Below are 10346 nucleotides of genomic sequence, written 5' to 3'. Positions count from 1 at the left end.
TCTCTCCGAGGCTGACTGACAGCCTCACCGAGATAGTAGCAAAGCTGATTTTAATTATTTTTTTTTAACCTGCATCACCAACTCTCCCTGCCTCTTCCTGCTGTGAATCAGTCTGAACGTAGTCCCTCATTATTACCATGAGCGCTCAGCAGTCTCTAATTACTCCAAAGAATTTCTTATCTTTCATTTCTAAAGCTGAGATTTTTTTTTTTTTAAAGAGAGGAAGAGCGCCATAATTAACTGTGCAGCTGTTGATAGTCTGCCTGAGTCTAGAACTACAGCCGTCCCTGTTCTGTCAGCTTGGCTGCTTGGGGCGACTGGATACAAGGTGCTGGGGCTCCTTCAAAGCAGCAGAGTAGTAATCACAACAAACTCCTTTTGGGAACATTCCTCAGAATCCATTTTTAATACCAACATAATTAAGAGCAGACCAGAGAAGGCAAGGCACACACACACACACATACACACACACACACACACACACAACTACACAGGACAACAGTCCCTGGGAGGGAGCAGCCCACTATGGGAGCTTCCCTGTATATCCTGGCAGGCTTCCCTTTTGCCTGGCTTGCAGCCTGGAGGGGAGGAGAGGCAAGCCTCTCGCCCAGAGAAATCAGGAAGCCCATGATGAGTCTCTACTGAGCAGAATGAGTTTGGGTGGCCTCTATGGGAAGCCTGCCTCCTCTCTTTGGGAGAGTGAGTGCCAAGCGCAGAGGAGGAGAGGGACCATTTCAGATGATGATAAAAATCTATGATCGAAGATCCCTGGAGGCACAGAGCCTTGTCATTCTGCATGAAGAGCTTCTTTCCAGAGATTGCATTAGCTTCCTGGTATTGTGCCTTACAAGAAGAGATAAATATGAATCGAGGGGCTTAGTGATGGTGGGTCTTTTCTATCCCCCTCCCCCAAAACTGAATTTGCCTCTGGCTGTCTCTCTGGGTTTTACTGTGTTGATGAGTCTCAAACTGATTATTCCTTGGAAATAAGGACATAAATAAAAATGAAGATGGGATATACATATATCTAATAGAAATAGCATTTGCAGCCAGAATCCAAAGTGTTTAGTTCTGTGCCCTTTTTAAAAGAGATACATTCCAAAATGGGCAGAGGAAGAGATGGGAAAAGCTATGAGATTAAAACACGGGTTTATTACATAACAGCTGTGCCACGAAATGGTCCAGCACCAGTAACCCTCTCCTAGGGACCTCACTTCTAATATGGTAAGCCCACCTGTGCTATGAGCTAGGGTTTATTCAGCCCTAAATGGCTCTCAGGGGCAATCTCTTCTGGGTCTGATGAGCTATGTGCTGTGGAATTATGATGCAGATAGCATCCATCAGGAACATACCAGTCCCCTGCACCTCATCTACAGCAAGGATTCAAAATATAGCTGGGGAAATGGACTGTCTGCCTCCCTCTTCGTGGTTTTCTAATGAACTCCTAAGAGCAAGGGGTCCCAGACATGGTCACAGAGGTGCTACAGATCACAGTACCTCTACACAGAAAGTGCCTGTATAGTTTTAAGAAGCCCCTCCCCCATGAGCCTGGCTGGCATCCTCATCTGGGTGTTGAGCTGATCAAGTCTGTAGAAAACAAAGGGAACCAGGAGGAAGGAGCTCAGAGCATTAGCTGTGGCACTAACCCATGGAGCTGATAGCTTGGACCTCCCCTCCTCTGCTGCCTCCAGCCTATGAGTACAGTGGTTCTTCCTTACTAGTCTAATAATGATGCTCATGGCTGAGAATGGAAGCAACTGCACTGAGACCTCAGAATAAACAAGAGCAACAACAATTTCATTTATTTAAAATGAGAAGTTAACACAGTTGCACAGATACAGCCTTTGCTTTGAATGTACATGTAGGCAAAAGCAAATTTACTGTCGAACAAAGCAAAACACAACACAACACAACAAAACCCGTTCCCTTGCGATTTAAAGGAGAACATATAATTGCGATTATCTATTTTCTAGTTCACTGAATTCTTATTAATAAGGATACTGTGCCTTGACTGGAGTATCCTGACTACAAATACCAGTGTTGATTTGAAGTAAGTGTCTTGCTTGCAGGATTTCCATCAGCATACAGACTCCACAATGGCTGTAAAAAATAAATAAAATGAAGGATGCCAGGGTCTGCAGGGAGGCTCTTTCATGCATTCCCGCTGTGATTTAAAGCAGGAGGCTCTGAGCCAAGGCTGATGAGTCAGCACAGGGAGTGAGTGGAAAGGCACCAAGCTCTGGTTTCTCCATATGTAGAATGAGATTGATTTTCAGTTGCTGCCATTGCCCCTGAAAGAATGGGGGGGGGGGGGGGATAAAGGCAAGAGTGTCTTCCAGGATCTCTACTCCTTTCTAAGAGGGTAAGGAGCAATATCCCCTGGGTCTAACAGCCATGAATCAATATTACGCATACAACAGATAATAATAGCAACCATTATACATGTGGCTCTCATATATTTGCATAGCATAGCTTCCAGGGCAGCTACCATGTGTAATATATTCATGCTTTAACATAATATAACTCCATTTTACAAGGAGAAAAGTGAGGTCAGGAGGGATGAAGTTGTTTTTAAGGGGCTGAAGCTAAGAGATAAAAACTCATATTTAACAAGATGGCAATCCCACTTACAATACTGGACATCCTTTCTACTCAACACACCTTTTCACTCAGGCCAGCTAATTGGGATTTTGAAAGCGTCTGTGTCCTGTGAGCACAAATTTCATTAATGGGTTAATCCCTTGATGGGGTCATGAGACAATGGCATTACTGGGATGTGATGCTTACTTGGAGGTCACTGGTGTACTGCCCTAGAAATATATAGTGTGTTTCTGGACCTTTCTTTTCACTATGTACTTGTTGGTTATCAGAAAACTAGCAGCCTCCTTCTCAAACTCCTGGCACCATGAACATCTGTCTACCTTACATCAACTACAAAACCACAGGGCCATCCAACATGTGCTGACCCTCTGTCAGTAAAATGGTCCTTGTGTAAGCATGGGGACCTGAATTCCATCCCCCTAGAACCCATGTGCAAATCCAGGAAGGTGGTACACATTTGTCATTCTAGAACCAAAGCAGAAGTGGCTCTGTGCTCATATGTACATACATACCCATACATGTGTTTATACGTACACATGTACATAATGGGTCTAGCCAGTTTTGTATTGAAGCTTCTGAAGTTGGACTCAATAAAATCTTTCTTTGTTTTGAATTGATTTAAATTGTTACAGCCATGGAAAACTAATATTAGTTAAAAATAATGTCCCATTTCATGTTCACTATTTGGTAAGGCTTTTTGCCCTATACAAATGTGCAGGAGTTATATAAGGAGAGTCTTTACACTTCTAAATGTCCCTATCAATGGTTTGGTGTGTTTTCTGGCCATTTCTTGGATGTAGAATGAAAAAAACTGGTCACAGAAGCAACAGTTTTTGAAGAGAGAAAGGGAGATGGCTTAGAGGTAGAGGAAAAGGAGAGGGCAGAATTTCAGATCCCCAATACCACATGAAACAAAAAGCAGGCACAATGGTGAGTGTTTATCATACTGGCACTAGACAGACACAGACAGATACTTGCCTGGGGCCCATAGGCCAGCCAACCTAGCCTACTTGGTGAATTGCTGGTAAGAGCTCACCATGGCCACTTTCTCCTTCTTACAGAGATTGGAGCTAAATTCCAAGGTGGCAAATCACACTTTTAGCACTGTGAATCACGGACAGGAATTTTCTGACCAGAAAATTCTAGCACTAATGCCCTTTATTCAATTTCAAAGGAGAAGGATAAAAAGTTAAGTTCAGCACAGTGTGCTAGGTTATTCCCCCTGCCCCCAGAGTTGACAAAAGCAATGATAGAAACAGAAGCAGGATTTCCTTCATTCAAATCTCTCTCTCTTTTTTGTGTTTCTTTTTTGCTTGGATATTCTGTGTATTTACATTACAAATGTTATCCCCTATTCTCCAACTCCCATCACCCCTCCTTTTGATTCCAAGAAGATACTCCCATTCCTAAGGTGAGGTTCCCACCTCAGCTCCCTGGCATTCCTCTACACTGAGAAAACAAGCCTTCACTCCAGTTAATGCCAGACAATGCCATCCTCTGCTTCATATGCAACTGGAGTCATGGGTCCCTTCATGTGTACTCATTGGTTAGTGTTTTAGTCCCTGGACACTCTGAAAGCTTTGGTTGGTTGATAATATTGTTCTTCCCATGGGGTTGCAAACCTTTTCAGCTCCTTCAGTGCTTTCTCTAGCTCCTTCATTGGGTCTCCATGTTCAGTCCAATGCTTATATAGTGACAACAGTAAGGTGCATATTCCTGGTGCTCTGGACAGCAGGATTGGCTCTATGTGCTCCGGGGTTTGTGCCACCACAACCTCTTATAACAGTGACATGATTTAGTTTATAAAACCTCCCTGCAGGCTCAAATTTACACATATTAAAAGCTATTTTATTGTTTTGATTTGCATTTCCCTAATGACTAGAGATGTTGAACATTTCTTTAGGTGAGTCTCAGCCATTTGGTATTTGTCAGTTTATAATTCTTTGCTTAGCTCTGTACCTCATTTTTATTAGGATTATTTGATCCTCTGGAGTCTAACTTCTTGAATTCTTTGTATATATTATATACTAGCCCTCTATCAATTGTAGGATTGGTAAAGATCCTTTCCCAATCTGTTGGTTGCCATTTTGTCCTATTGACTGTGTCCTTTGCCTTACAGAAGCATTGCAATTTTATGAGGTCCCATTTGTAGATTCTTGATCTTAGAGCATAAGCCATTGGTGTTCTGTTCAGGAAAATTTCCCCTGTGCCTATGTGTTCAAGCTTTTCTCCACTTTCTTTTCTATTAGTTTCAGTGTACTGGTTTTATGAGGTCTCTAATCTACTTGGACTTGAGCTTTGTACAAGGAGATAAGAATGGATTGATTTGAATTCTTCTGCATGCTGATTGTTAGTTGAATGAGCACCATTTATTAAAGATGCTGTCCTTTGTCCATTGAATGCTTTTAGTTCGTTTATTAAAGTTCAAGTGACCATAGGTTTGTGGGTTCATTTCTGGATGTTCAATTCTATTCCATTGATTTATCTGCCAATCTTTGTACCAATACCATTGAGTTTTTATCACTATTGCTCTGTAATGCAACTTGAGGTCAGGGATGATGATTTCTCCCAAAAGGTCCTTTATTGTTGTGAATAGTTTTTGCTATCTTGGGATTTTTGCTATTCCAAATGAATTGGAAAATTGCTCTTTATAACTCTAAGAAGAATTGAGTTGGCATTTTGATGGGGAATTTGTAGAATCTGTAGATGGGCATTTTTACTATATTAATCTTTCCAATCCATGAGCATGGGTGATCAAACAACTCTTGAGATTCTACCTCATACTAGTCAGAATGGCTAAGAACAAAACTCAGGTAACAGCAGATTCTGGCCAGGATGTGGAGAAAGAGGAACACTCCTCCAGTGTTGGTGGGAATATAAAATGGTAAAACTACTCTGGAAACCATTCTGGCAGTTCCTCAGAAAATTGGACATAGTACTACCTGAGGACCCAGCTATAATACTCCTGGGCATATACACAAAAGTAGTTCTAACATATAACAAAGACACATGCTCTACCATGTCCATAGCAACCTTATTTATAATAGAAAGAATCTGAAAAGAACCCATGTGTCCTTCAACAGAAGAATGGATACAGAAAGTGTGGGACATTTACACAGTGGAGTAATACTCAGCTATTAAAAACAATGACTTCAAAAAATTCCTATGCAAATTGATGAAACTAGAGGCTATCATCTCGAGTGAGGTAACCCAGTCACAAAAGAATACACATGGTATGCACTCACTGATAAGCAAATACTAGCTCCCAAAGCTCAGTATGCCTAAGAAGCAATTTATAAAATTTTTTTAAAAAAGGAAAGCCAGAATGTGGATGCTTTAGTGCTTCTTAGAAGGGAGAACAAAACACTCATGGGAAGAAATGCAGGGACAAATAGAGATTATTGAAGAAAAGATCACCCAGAGACTGCCTCTCCCTCACCTGGGGATCCACCCCATATGTAGCCACCAAACCCATGCACTATTGCTGATGTCAAGAAATGCTTACTGGCAGGAGCCTGATATGGATGTCTCCTCAGATGCCTTGTCTGAACCATACTGATACAGAGGAGGATGCTTGCAGCTAACCACTGGACTGAACACTAGGACCCCAGTGAAGCTAAAGAAAGGACTGAAGGAGCTGAAAGGGCTTGCAATCCCATGGGAAGAGCATTATCAACCAATCAAACCCTCCAGAGCTCCCAGGGACTAAAACACTAACCAATAAGTACACCAGGAGAGACCCATGGCTTCGATTACATATGTAGCAAAGGATAGCATTATTTGGTATCAGTTGGAGGAGAGGCCTTTGGTCCAGTGAAGACTTCTTTTCCCAGTGTAGGGGAATGCTAGGGAGCTGAGGTAGGAGCCTCATGTTGTGAATGGGAGTACCTTCATAAAAGCAAAGGGAGGGGTGATGGGAGTTGGGGAAAAGGGGATAACATTTGAAATGTAAATACAAACAATATCCAGTAAAAATGAAATAAAAAGCTCTTTTCTTGTGAATCTACCTTTGTAAGGGTTGTTCTGCCTTCCTCAGAAGCGGTCCCTTAGCTATGTGCTTAAACTGTCCAGTTGGAATAATCCATGCTACAGAAATTGGAAGAATAAGTATTTCTTCAATGAGATACTGTATCTTTGCTTGTTAGAATTCCTTATTTTTCGTGCAAACTACATGAGTTGCTGTTATAATTTAAAATGAATGGAAATATGCCCCCAATAGGCTCCTGTACTTGAGTATGTGGTCCCTTGTTGGTGGCTGTTTGGCAGTTTTGGGATGTGTGACCTTGCTGGGGAAGTACTTTGAGGGTTTAAAAGACCCTCCCCTTTTCTTGCTTTCTCTCCTCTCTCACACCCCCATTTCTTGCTGGTGGTTCAAGATGTGTGCCCTCAGCTTCCCAATCACCATGCCTGCTTCTGTTGCCAGGCCATCATGATTCAACCATCATGGACTTTAACCCTTGGAACTATAAGCCCAAATAAACAGTTCCTTCTGTAAGTTGTTTTGATTTTTTTTTTTTTTTTTTTTTTCTAATCACAGCAAAAGGTACATAGCTAAGACTGCAGCCATGAGGTTCTGCTGGTTTCCCCCACCATTCTGGGTCTTCCTATAACTTCTTTTTTTCCCCCTTCTGTAGGTATCTTTTGGGTCCAGGCAAGTGTATTTTTTCTGGCACTCAGGGCTTAGTCTTTTATGCAGTTTTCCACCCTATCTCTAGTCGTGGAGGTTTATTGGTTGGTTGGTTGGTTGTTTAGTTGGTTGGTTGGTTTTGGACCTTTAATAAGGAAAAAAATATACTATGGAGGTGAAGTACATGGTGGTCCGTGAGTCACTGGGGGGAGTTTGGGGTCACACATGACACAGCTAATTAACAGACCATACAATGGATACACAGGATTACAAAATACCAGAGAGGTGGCTAGCAAGGTAATGTCTCAGTCTCCTCATCATCCGACAGCATATTGGGGATCCCGCCGCTAATGGGGAAAAGACGACCAGATTCTGGACACTGCAGGGTGCCCAAGCTCAAACAACAGGTAGTGCATCTTCCTCAAAAACGTCTCACCCTGCTCATAGCCTTCAATCGGCTCTTTGGGTACTTCGGCCAAGTTTAAGGTGTCCGCTGCTTGCACAAGTGCCGCCCACTCCACTTAGAGATCACCCAGGCCACAAAGTCGGAGTTGAAGTCCACTGGGTTGACGCGGACCTCGGTGGCCTGCAGGCACAGCAGGAAACCACGGGTGCCCACACCCCGCACATTCGAGCTGAGGAGATTGTGGGTGAGTAGTTTCATGTTGACACACCGGAGCTCAGTCGAGGAGGTTTTTTTTTTGTTGTTGTTGTTGTTTGTTTGTTTGTTTGTTTTTGTCAGCTCTGTCCTTCATGCCGAACTCAGACACATCCCCCCTCCCAGCTCCCAGCTATGACTACATAACAAATTTCTCTTTCACACTAAAATAGAAAAGGCCAATTTGTCATTACTGATACTGAAGGGATAAGATTTAAAGTGATTAGGAGAGACAGAAATCATGGAGACCAACAGCCTTTACCTTTGGAGGCTGGGGAGATCCTGACAAGAGTTACATAAAAGTAGACTTTCCACTCTCCTGTAAATCCTCTGCAGTTTCCACGGACGTTTCTGTGGTCCGTTAAGCTTCTGCACTGCCTCTGCTTTTCTCCTAAGAAACTAGATTTGAAATTCAAATATAAATAAAAGAATCTAAATATCTAAAAGAAGCCATTCTTTCTTCCAGTTACTCAAGCCTTAAAGAGTTCGTCTGAGTACCCTCAACCGCTCCCATGCTGCCAGCTTTGAGGTCAACATATCTTCTGAGGTGGCCACCATCGGAGGGACAGCAAAATATAGCCGGGGACTTGTTGACACCACTGCAGCTGGGCTTTCATGTCTCATGGACAGGAAATATGTCAACATTTCATAAGACATTGCACCTGGGAAAGGGATCCAGCTGCCCGCACTTAAAGTCTCAACAGGAATTAAGTGTATGAAACAGTATAATAACACAGATTTCAACTGGTATCAACCTTTTTCAACACCAAATCTCACAGTCTGAACATTCTTCAGTGCCGAAAGACAAAGAAAGAGAAAAGCGAACAATTTGGGAAATGAGATGAAAAGCAAGCCAAATGTGTACAGAGCTGTGAAGCTCCAGGCTCGCAGTGAGTCTGCACACCAGCAAGTTTCAAAATATGGATTAGAAACAGGCTTCCGGACAGCTCAGTCTTGGGTACCCCTTCTCCAAGCTTTCCTGGATCTACCTAGAGTCAACAGACTTGGGGTGGGTCCCAGAAGTCTGCTTTGTGAACAAGCCAGGACTACTTTAATTCATCTGCCTCTCTCCCATGGGAGAATTCTTTGAAACCCCATGCTCAGTTGGGAGGTCTGGTCCCAGTGAGGGAAACTGATCTTGGAAGAGTTCACATGAAGCTGGTTATGAGCAAAGGCAGTGGCAATGGACTTCAGTTTTTCAGAGCCACTGATATTCATCCTGGGCTACATCAGCAGACAGTTTGGGGTTTAAAAAGCAGGGATGTGGATTCAAATGCATGTTTCATCCCAGGCAAAGCTATGAAAGAGGAACGATGTCGTGTGGGCTTCAGTATACCACACATAAGATCATGGGTTCTGAAGGTAGCTGCTCTGTAGTTAAGTCAGATATTTCAATCCAGGTGGGTTGCTAATTGATAAGTCTCTGATACACAAGATAACAAGTGACTTTTCCTGCCTAATCTTTATAATCAAATGTAACTGAGATGCAATCAGAAAATCTGTGGGTATTTGTAGTTCATATAGCCTCTAGTACACAGCTGTAGCTATTGTAGCTATCTGTGGGTAAGGGCTTGTAATACAGAAGCCTGAGAGCCTCAGTTGGGATTCTCAATATATGTGTAAAAAGTTAGGCATTGACACGCACACCTTTCACCCTGATAGGGAGTGTGTGTTTGTGTGTGTGTGTGTGTGTGTGTGTGTGTGTGTGTGTGTGTGTGTTTGCATATGAAAATCACAGGTCATTCTTCAGATGCCTTCTACCTTGGCTTTTGAGATTCTTTAACTGATTTGAAAGCTATCAAGTAGGCACAACTGAACTAGCTGTCAAGAGAGTACTGGGGTATCTAACTGCCCTGCCTCTCCAGACCTGGGATTACAGATATAGGCCATGTCCCGTGGGTTCTGCAGATGAAATTCAGCTACTTTTACTTGCAAGACAAGCACTTTACTCACTGCATCTCTCCAGCTTCCCTTTCCCTTTATATATGGGTGTTTCTAAGTCTCAGTTCCAGGCTACTTCCATGTCTCCCTCTTGAGTCTTTCATGATTACTTCTATTCCCCAGACTTTAGTGATAACATATAGTCTGATGGTCCCTAAATTAAAATCTTCAACATGTTCTTCCTTTGAAATTCAAATGAAGAAACCCACAAATGGCTCAGCAACCCCAACTGAATGTCTGAAGAAAATTCAAACTCACCAATGTTCCCCTCGTCTTCCTTCTTGTCTATAACACAGACAACTCCACTGATAGCTGGAAACTGAATCTTCCACATTCTATTCTTCTTTATCTCATCCCCTTACTTGAACATGCCTCATATGAGCCCAATATTTAATAATCTCCCCTTCTAAATATCTTTCAAATAAGTCTTCTAGGCCTCTTGTTTAGGTCTATCTTTATCCAAATCTTCCCTCAGATCCCCCACTGGGAAACAATTGAAAGCAAAGAACATTAATGCAT

The 10346-nt window shown here is 42.5% G+C and overlaps 1 pseudogene across 1 annotated transcript; it reads right to left on the bottom strand.

Moving 5' to 3' along the window:
• Window positions 1-7517: 7517 nt before the first annotated feature.
• On the bottom strand, window positions 7518-7892 carry LOC308416804 (multifunctional methyltransferase subunit TRM112-like protein; annotated as a pseudogene). The gene has a single exon. The product of its transcript is annotated as a multifunctional methyltransferase subunit TRM112-like protein (transcript).
• Between the last annotated feature and the right edge of the window lie 2454 nt (window positions 7893-10346).

This window comes from Micromys minutus, assembly GCF_963924665.1.
Source record: "Micromys minutus genome assembly, chromosome: 1".
Lineage (NCBI taxonomy): Eukaryota > Metazoa > Chordata > Mammalia > Rodentia > Muridae > Micromys > Micromys minutus.
The sequence above is the reverse complement of the archived record's forward strand: the minus strand, read 5'-3'. Positions and strand labels throughout refer to the sequence as shown.